The sequence below is a fragment of the Hyla sarda genome, chromosome 1, assembly GCF_029499605.1.
Source record: "Hyla sarda isolate aHylSar1 chromosome 1, aHylSar1.hap1, whole genome shotgun sequence".
In the NCBI taxonomy this organism is placed as follows: domain Eukaryota; kingdom Metazoa; phylum Chordata; class Amphibia; order Anura; family Hylidae; genus Hyla; species Hyla sarda.
In genome coordinates, this window is record NC_079189.1 from 489,793,757 (window position 1) to 489,806,153 (window position 12,397).

Sequence of the window (12,397 nt, forward strand, 5' to 3'; positions counted from 1 at the left end):
AACCCTTCAGACGCGGAGATCAAAGATCTAAAACGAAAGTAAAAGCTTCCTGACAGCTCAGTCGGGCTAATCGGGACTATCGCAATAAAATTACGATGTCCCGATCGTCTAGGAGGCGAGCGGAGGCCCCCTTACCTTGCTCCGTCGCATCCGATCGGCGTTTGATTGCTCCAAGCCTGAGCTACAGGCTTGAGCAATCAACTCCCTATTATGCTGATCCATGCAAAGCTATGGCTTTGCAGGGATCTGGGTAAAAGATCAGTGTATGCAGTGTTATAGCCCCCTATGGGAGCTATAACACTGCAAAAAAAAAAAAAAAAAAGTCAATAAAGGTCATTTAACCCCTTCCCTAATAAAAGTTTGAATCACCCCCCTTTTCCCATAAAAAAACTGTGTAAATAAAAATAAACATATGTGGAATCGCCGCGTGCCTAAATGTCCGAACTCGAACTATAAAAATATATTGTTAATTAAACTGCACAGTCAATGGCATACACGTAAAAAAATTCCAAAGTCCAAAATAGCTTATTTTTGGTCACTTTTTATATCATGAAAAAACAAAAAGCAATCAAAAAGTCCGATCAATACAAAAATGGTACCGATAAAAACTTCAGAACACAGCGCAAAAAATGAGCCCCCATACCAGTCCATTCGCAGAAAAATAAAAAAGTTATAGGGGTTAGAAGATGAGAATTTTCTCAATATCCAACCTATATAAGTAGGGTATCATTTTAACCGTATGGCCCTACAGAATAAAGATAAGGTGTCATTTTTACCTTAAAACGCACTACGTAGAAACGGAAGCCCTCAAAAGTTACAAAATGAAATTTTTTCTTCAATTTTGTCGCACAACGCTGAGTCCTTAAGGGGTTAAATGTTTAATTAATCAGCTCTGGTCTTTGATCTCTAAATATAGGAGCTCACCTTTCTGAAGAATGCTCTAGTGAAACACGTTTATCAAAGGGTTAATTTGGTGACTTGCTGGGACTAGTAGTGGATACCCAGAGGTCTGGTGGCTTTAACCCTTGCACATCACACGCTCTCTAGCGTCTTGGCTGGACCGATAGGGTGTGATCGTGACAGGTATCATGAGAACCGTGAGACGTTAATGAACTTCCATTTGCGGCAAAGGGTTAATCCTTAGGAGCAGGACATGGCCTCCTTATAAAAATATCTTTAGAAATTTTATTTTTTTACTTTTCAAGGGGATGCCTTTCAGATAGCCGTTTAAAAGGATACTCTGGTGCTCCAGCAGTCTGAACATTATGTTCAGATCGCTCGGAGCCGTCACGACACCCCCCCCCCCCTCCCATAGACATGAATGGAAGGGGTGGGGCCGTGACGTCATGACCACTGCCGCAGGAACCCAGTAATTGTTTAGAAGGCCGGGTGCTGTGGTAGATCACGGGGCCCCTTATAGGGGATAAGATGTCTAGCAGCGGAGTGCTTTTTTAAAAGAAACAAACAATTAAACCACATGACTTTTTCAAATCTTATGTAATACTTATAGCAAAGTTTGCTATGTTTATACAAACTACATTATAATTCAACACGTTACCTACAATTCTTGTTTTAAATTGAAACACTAATAAAGTTTGGTAACAGATATATCCCTGACAGCTTAGTGGAGTTTCTTTATTATCTAGATTACTAAGCATTTCCTGCATACAAATCACCAGGGTGAGCTCCGTGCAGGCAACCACAGGTGTTGCGAGATCTGAAAATGTGAATGCAGGTCAGGCTGAAATTAAGAACTAAAGCAGTCCCATATATACCATACTGTACATTCATATTATATGTGGACAGTGAGAAAAGGTAAAAAAAATGCTCACACCCTTTAAGAACCTGCTTTAAATTGAATAGTGAACTTCATTAATAAATGTTATTCGGCCAAGTACTGACCTCCACTGATCATAAAGTAATGGCACATTCTAATGGTATTGGGAGATATCTATAGGGTAAAGGAAAACATATCGGCTGGCATTTATCAGTATGTTTACCCATTTTTTTCCACCTATATTTGGCGCAAGTGTCCTTTTTTTGCACCTTTTTTGCACCTTTTGGTTTACACATTTCTGCAGATTTTGAGTTGCAATCCACTGATTTTGGTAATACACATGACATGGATGGGTTTTAAGAACTGCGACTTTTTGTGAAAAGGCGCAAAAAAGGCACAAAACCACCGAAAAGTCTCTAAACTACACGAGCCCAGACTTAGCTTAGCTTTTTGGTGTATGTGAAGAGTGAAATTTCAGAAAAAATGACCTGCACAAAATATATCAAATGCTCTATTTAATAAATTTGGTGCTCCTACACATTACCTGCACACAAAAAAAGGGTGCAGAAAAATGCTTCACTTACACCTGCAGTGATAAATGCCCCCAATCAAGCTTTCAGCTCATATTTAGAAAACTGCAATGAGTGGTATTTGTATATCTATATATATATATATATCTATATATATATATATATATATATATATATATATATATATATATATATATATCTATATATATATATATCTATATATATATCTATATATATATATATCTATTTAAAAACAGGGAGAGGAAAGGGGACAGCCTCAAAGGTAACTAAGGCAAACCGTCTCCAAGGGGCTTAAATAAAACTCAAAGATATCCTCCAGGCCAGTCGCCTTTTATATTCTTTAGAGGTTATTTCTTGACCCTCAAATTCTGTACCCAGTTTCATTTCTACGCTAATCAGGCCCATCTTAACCCTCTATTTTATGTATCGATTTAGCTTGTACTTGTCTATATTATCTTGTCTTCATTCCCTGAAGAAGCTCATTGCGAAACGGCGTTGGGGTGGTGGTCTCTGCTGGTAAGGGTGTCCGGATCTAACTTGTGCATCATGTGTCATTTGACCATTCCTTATTCTTGGACCATGGCATGGTGAGGTGATATGTGCCATATTTTGGCGCGTTCTCACCTGAATTTGTGCTAGGGTTACAGGGTCTAGTGGTCTGGTTATGATACTATATGTTCTATGCACGATCGCACTTGTATCCTTGGGACCCCTATTGTTGTGTTATGTGCAGTTATTTGGGTAGTCCTTAGGTATTTATTATGGGCATTGTGCTAATATGTATATATAGCTGCTCCTTTTACCCATATACCTTTATGGAATAACTCTTAATAGTTCCTGCACTAGAATATTCACCTTACGTACTGTATGAGACGCCTGTATTTTCTGTCTGTCTCTGTTCCATTTTAATTTTAATTGTGATTTTATGTATCTATGCACTCTAATAAAGATTGTACACTATTTTTGCAAACATTTTTGTCTCAGTGGTTATGTGATAGGTTTTGTTATAGTGAGTGTTTCCATCTGAGACACATACATTGTACCAAGTGGCCCTCTCTTTGGTAGTTTGTCTATATTATGTTATATGTTGTAACACGATATAACCAGGTCCTCTAACTTTCTTCCCCCTCTATCCCCTGTCCATCATAGTTATGAGACCAAACGAAATAGAGGGATGAGTAGTATTTACTTGTTTAGAATGTGGTCTTCATTTTTTACAACACAGACAAAGCAAATATAGCAGTGCGGTTACTAAAGTTTAACACTGTTCAGTCTGGACGTGACATTTTGGGGGTCCACTCTCTTACATATAAGTGTGAGTAATAGTTTGCTATAAAACTCAAAGACCTGAAGATTTGACTTACTGAGTTTATGTGTGGAGACAATCTTATACAAATATCCTAGTGGTGTTTCATCACTTTATAAGAAGTTTGGATGCATTTTAAGATTTTAGGAATAAACAAACTACCTACTATTGCAACAGTAATATAAAAAAAGAACACAAACACATTTGTACAACAAATGATTCTAGTGAATGTTTATATAGTGAACCCTCTTTGAGAAGCTAAAAGTGCCTAAAATTGCATCGAAAAGTGATCTTCTTTAGGGTTGGCCTTCTCAAAGAAAGTGATCACTATGCATAAATTTATAGTGGACTGAAAATCTATCAACAAATCTGGTCTGGATAAGGGGACTGTCTTCTTATAGAAGTGGTCTTTTGCAGACAGTGGTCCCTCAAGTTACAATATTAATTGGTTTCAGGACGACCATTGTATGTTGAAACCATTGTATGTTGAGACCATAACTCTATGGAAACCTGGTAATTGGTTCTGCAGCCACCAAAAGGTCATCCAACAATAGGAAAAAGATTTTGAGTGAAATCCTCCTTCCATCAGCAAGGGCATTGATGATGAAACATGGATGGGTCTTCAGCATGACAATGATCCCAAACACACCACCCGGGCAATGAAGGAGTGGCTTTGTAAGAAGCATTTCAAGGTCCTGGAGTGGCCTAGCCAGTCTCCAGATCTCTACCCCATAGAAAACCTTTGGAGGGAGTTGAAAGCCTGTGTTGCTCAGTGACAGCCCCAAAATATCATTGCTCTGAAAGTGATCTGCATGGAGGAATGGGCCAAAATACCAGCAACAGTGTGTGAAAACCTTGTGAAGATTTACAGAAAACGTTTCACCTCTGTCATTGCCAACAAAGGGTATATAACAAAGTATTGAGATGAACTTTTGTTATTGACCAAAAACGTATTTTCATCCATAATTTGCAAATAAAATCTTTAAAAATCTGACAATGTGATTTTATGGATTAAAGATAAATAAGTAGATAACTAATATAGATAAAGCAAGTCCTTACATATAAAAGTAAGAAAGATCTGCTGGGATCTGTAAATCACTGTCTATTTCAGCCAAAGGCTGTCCGGGCATGCTGGGAGTTGTAGTTTTGCAACAGCTGGAGGCAACCTCTTTGGGAAACCCTGGTCTATGTAGAGGACAGGAGCTTCTTCAGGGTCCTGTACAGAACATGCAATGTCCCCAAAAAGAAAAGAAAATGGAGCCGCCCTTACCTGATGCCCAAAAGAGAAGCTAACCCTGGCACAGGTAAAGAGTACAGAACATGTAATACCTCCCTGTACTGTAGGGGGCGCTACCAGACACCAGTCAGTGCATGCACTTTAGGAATACAGGGGTTTTACCAGTGAAATATCCATTCTGATTGGTCGGTTCTTCCAGCCATTGACACGTTTCGCAGATTCCATAGCATTGTATGTTGAGTCTGGTTTCAAGTTACAATGATCCAAAAAAGACCATTGTATGTGGAAACTATTGTATGTTGAGGCCATTGTAAGTTGAGGGATCACAGTATTTATTAAACATTTGCTCACGTTCCGATAGTTACCAAACATTGCAATCATTCTGGGAAGCTGTGATGGAATAAAATATTTTATCACATGATTTGTGAAATCTTATTAGAGGTGGAAAACTCCAGCTAGAAACGGAGACCACCAAATAAAAAGTGAATCCATCAGGAAGAAACAGCATGGAGGGACGAACAGATGTATAAATGTGTCTTTATGCTTATACATTTGTTCTTAGCACACTAAACACAAGAACACATTTAACATAAAGCAGCCATTATTCCGATCATCATGGGAGCTGCCATCCTAAGGCCGACATCTCATTAGTAATGGAGATTTATGGACTTCATTCATGGAATACCAAATGCTGTCATTGACTATTCTAATCACATTAGAGAACAGGAGAAATTTTCAATTTAGGGATATTAGTCTGGGGATTAAGACATATAATTGATAGTTTAACTTTTCTTCCCAATGCAAATATAAACAGATGTGAATAAATACATATAATGAATGATTACATAGACAGAGTACTTTTTTTAAAATTCCTTTTATTGATCATTACATAACCTTCCAAAATATTAAAGCAATAAACAAACACATATAAAACATTATATATTGAAGTATACAGTCCTACAAAAGTAAATTATTACAGGCTTTTAAACAAAAATATCTTAGTGGCCCAAGAGCTACAAAAATAACAAAACAACAAAAAAGAAGGGAGGAAAAAACACAAAAGCCCCTTCTTCCCTCGAATTCCGAGAGCAGCATTACTGTTTATTTATCCACTTGTTCCAAATCAAACTAAATTTATCTGCTAGTCCCCTCTTAGCATATATAGCTTTCTCCCATGCCACCACCTTCCCCATCTTTTCACTAAATTGTTATTTGGTTGGAGCATTCGGGTCTTTCCAATATTGGGCTATTCATTTTCTAGCATTATATAACAATCTCCCAAGAGCTATTTAAGTATAAAATATTATATTTAAGTTCTCTAGGTATCCCAAAATACAGTTAAGTTCTATAGGTATATCAATTTCCCACACAGTCCCAATACATTCTATAATTGCTTTCCAGTAACTTTGAATATATAGGCAATCCCAGAACATATGTATGCTATCTGCTGGGTCTAGCAAACACAGTGGCGTCTCCAGCATTCAAATTTAGGGGGGGCACATGGGGGGCCAGTGACAAAAGTGGGGGGGCAATTTTAAAACGTGTGTGCGTGTATATATATATATATATATATATATATATATATATATATATATACATACACAATGATTTTTTTTCCATTTTTGCCATAGATTTTTGGGTAAATGACTGATGTCATTATAAAGTAGAATTGGTGGCGCAAAAAAAATAAGCATCATATGGACTTTTAGGTGCAAAATTGAAAGGGTTATGATTTTTAAAAGGTGAGGAGGAAAAAACTAAAGTGCAAAAACGGAAAAACGCTATGTCCTTAAGGCGTTAAAACTTTTGGACACTACCATCAACTTTGATAGCGACATCTAAAGTGTTAATGTTAAACATCAGCCTGATTGGTGATGTCTGGCATTAGCCGAGGGTTCTAGCTAATGATTTATACAACACAGTGGGAGCAGGCACTGTGCGTACACATACGCCTTGTGTCCTTAGGTCTCATTTACACGGATGGATCCCCCGACAATGGACCCTACAGTGCTGCCTCCATCTGTGCCTGCTCAAAACAGCAATCCTCCGCTACGAGCAGATACACTTTGATTTGTATACTCGCACACATCGCGGCTGCTCTCGGCCTAGCTCAGAGAGCAGGAGCGGCCATGATGTGTGCGAGTATACACATCAAAGCGTGTCTGCTTGTAGTGGCGGATTGCCGTTATGAGCAGGCACAGATGGAGGCAGCACTGTAGGGTCCCTTGTCGGGGGATCTGCAGCATAAAATACACTGTGGATCCACCCCTGAATGAGCTCTTAGGATACGCTCACATGTACAGGATCTGCTGTATATTTTCTGCAGCTGATTTTGCTACCTATTGAAGCTAATGGGTTGCAAAATCAGCTGCACAAAATATGCAGCAAAAATATGCAGCAGATCCTGTACATGTGAATGTAGCCTTGAGGGGTTAATGATAAACTAGCAGTGTGTTCACATGTTGTCCTTCCAGAGGGGTCACTTTCCCTCCTCCAGTGTCCACAGGTCACCAACAGGTCACATTACCAGAACAATTTATGGAAAAATCGCGGCAAAAATTGCGCTTTTTACCGCGATTTACGAAAAATCGCGGTAAAAGCGCGCAATTTTTACCGCGATTTTCCCCAAAAAATTTTGTGGTAATGTGGCCTGTTGGTGACCTGTGGACACTGAAGGAGGGAAAGTGACCCCTCTGGACTGCTACCATACACATTACTCAGCCCCAGGATATACTGCTGATCAGGGGGGAGAGAGGGAGGACACGGGACATCACTCACCTCACATGAAGCGGCCGCTCTGCTGTGTGACCTGTCAGCTCTCAGCCCGTCCTCTCCTGTGCTGGGGGCGGAGCCATCAATGTATCGGGACATCCCTATTTATTTTAAATTGGGGGGCCCAAGGGGGGGCACGGCCTGATCTAGGGGGGGCCATGGCCCCCTCTGACCCCCCCCCTAGCGACGCCACTGAGCAAACACCACGGGCATTTCGCATATTTTCCATATCCAATTTTAAAAAGGAGAGCCGGGGTTCTGTAAGATCTATACAGGATATATAGTTGTGTTAATCTCACCCCTTCCCCTAATGCTTGACTTGGGATATTATTAAGAACAGATTTCCACTGTTCTTCACTAATATCAGCTTCCATTTGCCATTTGTGGAATGCCGGTACCAACTGTGTCGTCCAACCTTTTATGGCAAGTAATTGATATGTTCTGGAGATAAACCCCCGTTTCTTTTCTTTTCTTATTAAATCCAAGACTGGGTCACTAATTATGATTAGAGGATAGTACTTTTGCTGGGCGGCGATCGCATGCCTTAACTGGAAACATTGAAAAAAAAAAAAACGCTCCAGCAGGTACGTGGAAATCCTCTTGGAAATCCCTAAAAGAATGAGGACTATCAAATTTGAATAGATTTTTTACCCAGACCACCCCCAGCTTTCTCCAGTTATCAAAACCTTCCAATTTATTTAATTCTGGGAGCTGTGGATTGTCCCATAGCGGGTTATATTCATTAATTTTGCCCAACCCCCTAATTTGTTTTACTTTATTCCAGATTTTATGTAATAAATTAAAGTTTGGGTGGGAGAGATGTTTTTTTCTTCTTAAATTCATGTTTCTCTAAAGCCATTATTAAATTGTTACCAGAAAGTATTCATGTTACCATAACCATATTGGAATTTAAAAAATCTAAATGATCCCAACTCCTGAGATGCTGACATTGAGCTGCAAGAAAATACAGCCATGGGTTGGACAAAGCCAACCCTCCATCCTGTTTCGGACAGTGTAAGTATTCTAATTTTAATTTAGGCTTTCGCCCATTAGAGATAAAATCGCGAAATTGGGTATTAATTCTCTGAAAAAGGCCAAGTGTTAACCAAATAGGGGAATTATGTAACAAGTATAACAACTTTGGCATCAACCGCAATTCCTTTTATGGTACGTGTGTTCTCTACGCCATGCAGGGCTTTAGCATAAACCAGTCATACAAAGTGAGACAACTCAATACCACCAGTATTTGGTGACACATAGCACCCGACCGCATTGCGATGCCACAGCAACGGCTTGAGAAACGCAGGTTGGAGATCAATGCCCCAGAAGTTCATAACACAGACTGAGACCCACTCTATGATCTTCGTGAGCAAAACATAAAACATGGGGCTTTCCAACTACATATACCCTTCCGTCAACCTATTGTGCGTGCTTCTAAGGGAGCGTTCACACTGGGCACTGAAGCTGAATCAGCGAGCTGAGATTCAGTCTGTCAGCAGCCGCCACCGAAGCGGTGGTAGGACCACACAGCCCTGCGCTGTCACCATTGACTGCTATGCAGAGCTCGTGGACTTGCACGCAAAGAATAAACCTGTTCCTTCTTTGCACGGAACAATTTCAGCAGAGGAATTGTCTGCCGCTGAAATTGCTCAGTGTGAACGTGTCTCGCAGAAGACCTATTCACACTGATGTTAAAGTTCACCGTGCAGAATTCCGCGGGAATTACGCAGTGTGAACGCACCCTAAGGAAAAATACCTGCATAATGCGATAGAGAATGCCACATTTTTTATTTCTTACAGATTCTCAGTATCTGTGTAAAAAATAAAGGGTAAAAATTGCGCAAATTTACATTAAATGTTTATTAAAGACAAGCCGGTAATTACTCACCAGTAATTCTATTTTAAGATAAGATTAAGATAATTGTTGTTCTGTCCTCCATGATCTTCCTTATAACTCTGGGAACAAGAGTCGGCGGAGGAAAAGTGCAAGCTAAGTCCCAATCCCAAGTCTGGGATAATGCATTCACTGCCAAAGGTCTGTCTGCTGGGCTCAAGGAAAGAAAGTCTCTGACCTGTCTGTTGTGCCTGGTAGCAAACAGAGCCACTTGAGGGGTTCCCCATAAGGCTGTAATCTTGTGAAATATTTTTGGATTTACCCTCCATTCCCCCTGATGGATTAATTGGCGGCTTAGAATGTCTGCCCTGGTATTGAGTTCCCCCTTGTTATGCACTGCAGAGATTGTTTTTAGATGGGATTCTGCAAAGGACAGGACCTGAAAAGACAAATTCATAAGGGAAGGACTTCTCGTAGTTACCTGCCTATTGATGACAGACACAGTAGTGGTATTATCCGAGAAGATTTTTACATTAGAGTCACTGATAAAATCACTAGCTGACTAATAGCTCCATAAAATTAGAGGACCTTTCAAATCACTTCTTCCCAAAGGCCCTGAAAATTAAGGCTACCCAAATGAGCACCCCATCCCCAATGGCAGACATCAGTAGTGATGACTAAAAAGGTCCTGACAAACCCAATCTACATCTTTTGAAAGGTTATTACTCACTAACCACCTGTCTAAAGAAGCCAGCACTTGAGGGGGCAACACAATATGTCTATCCAAGTCTGGCTGGGAACCGTCCCAAGGAGTTCTAATTGTAAAATTCGAGGGTACAGCCGGGATGGCTGCTGTGAATAGGGATGAGCAAATTGTATCTGACGAATACGTATTTGTTATGAATTTCAGGAAAAATTCAATTCGCAACGAATGCGAACATCATCATGATTTTAATCGCTTCATTAACTTCATTTAGTGCGGTCCAAGCACAAGGAATCCTTTCGAAGGCAGGAACAAGGGGTCGGTGGAATGACCCTGATTCACCTGCAGCCTTTCAGCGGCCAGCCACCCCTGTGATGTCACAGACCTATATAATCGGCAGCCATCTTGCAGCCAGTCACATCAGCGTTTTATTACAGAGAGAGAGGGACAGAACAGCAGTGTGTGTTGCACAGAAAAGCATTTTTACAGCAGGCATTCATCTCCCAGTCACATCAGTGTTCTATAACAGAGAGAGAGGGGGGGGGCAGAGAGCAGTGTGTGTTGCACAGAAAAGCATTTTTTACAGCAGTGATTCACCTCCCAGTCACATTAGCATTCTATTGCAGAGAGGGACAGAAAGCAGTGCGTTGCACAGAAAAGCTTTTTTACAGCAGTGATTCACCTCCCAGTCACATTAGCATTCTATTGCAGAGAGGGACAGAGAGCAGTGCGTTGCACAGAAAAGCTTTTTTACAGCAGTGATTCACCTCAAGCCCAAATCCAGCCTAGAAGCACTGATAGGGAAGAGAGTGAACAGAGAGAAAGTGCAATTTTGGGTGTAGTACACAGCACTTATCAAATTAAATCATGGCTTACTTCACGAAAACTGGAAATGGAAACCATGGTGACCGACAACGGGAACAACATCTTGTATGCGCTGCGACAAGGAAGTCTGAGACATGTGCCCTGCGTGGCACACGTGTTCAATCTGGTTGTCAAGCAGTTCCTGAAGTAATCCCCCTATTTGCAAGATATCCTAACAATGGGAAGGAAACTTTGCATGCACTTCAGCCACTCTTACACCGCAAAGCACACCCTCCTTGAGCTGCAGAATCAGAACGGTATCCCCCAACATAGTCTGATTTGCAACATTTGAACACATTGGAATTCCACCCTCCATATGTTGGACAGACTATACAAACAGAGAAAAGCCATCACCGATTTTTTGATGATCCAAGCGAATAGGGGGACTCCCCTGTGTAACTTCAATGTCAACGAGTGGCAGCTCATACATGACACCTGCCGTTTGCTCAGGGTCTTTGAGGAAGCCACATTATTAGTCGGCGACAGGATTATGGGATGAAGGACGTCATTCCACTGCTTAATTTACTACAACACGTGTTGGAAACGATGGCTGGTCAGGGCACTGGAGACATGGCGCCTAGATCTCACGGCCACATGAGCCCTGTGGGGGCTAAACTGGAGGAGAAGGAGGGGGAGAGGCACAGTGGAGCAGTGTTTAGGTTTCGCAAGATGGGCGTTTTTTCTAGTCATCTGACAGGAGAGGAGGAGGAGGAGCAGGAGCAGCAACGAGTGAGAGGGTACACACCATGGCAGTATGCAGTGGAGATGGAGGCAGGGAGTCCTTCCGAGTCACTTGCACAAATGGCACAATGCAAGCTCACTTGCTTGCGTAGTGACCGCTGAATTGTCACCATTCGGCATCGGGATGACTTCTGTCTCTCCACCTTATTGGAACCTCGCTACCGGCACAAAATGAGGGCCTTTTTTTTAAATTTTTTTATTTTTTACACCCACTGAGATGGAGTACAAACTGACCTACTACAGAGACATCCTACGTAGTCAGTTGGCCAATGTGTGGGGGGGGGCCCTGTGTGTTCACCTTCCACTGCAATGGTTGCTGGGGAGGGGTAGGGTGGCAGGAGCAGTACCAGCTCCACCAGCAGCAGCCTGAGTGTACAGTCGCTGATGAGCAGTTTTCTTCTCCCGCATAGTGAAGCAACTCCTCAGCAGCAGGTAGACCTGGAGCAGGACCTGAACCAGCAGGTGGTGGCATACCTTGACATGACCAGGCCAACACACCTTGAAGATCCGCTGGACTTCTGGGCAGCCAAAATTGATTTGTGGCTGCAACTAGCAGAGTTTGCCCTTGAAAAGCTGTGCTGCCCAACCAGTAGTGTGCCTTGAGAGCGGGTG

At 41.4% G+C, this 12,397-nt stretch overlaps 1 protein-coding gene across 2 annotated transcripts in view; it reads right to left on the minus strand.

Annotated features, from left to right (window-relative positions):
• HSD17B4 (hydroxysteroid 17-beta dehydrogenase 4) overlaps nucleotides 1–12,397 on the minus strand; it is a 264,853-nt gene that overhangs the window by 102,404 nt on the left and 150,052 nt on the right. The gene's annotated exons all lie outside the window — the stretch shown is intronic.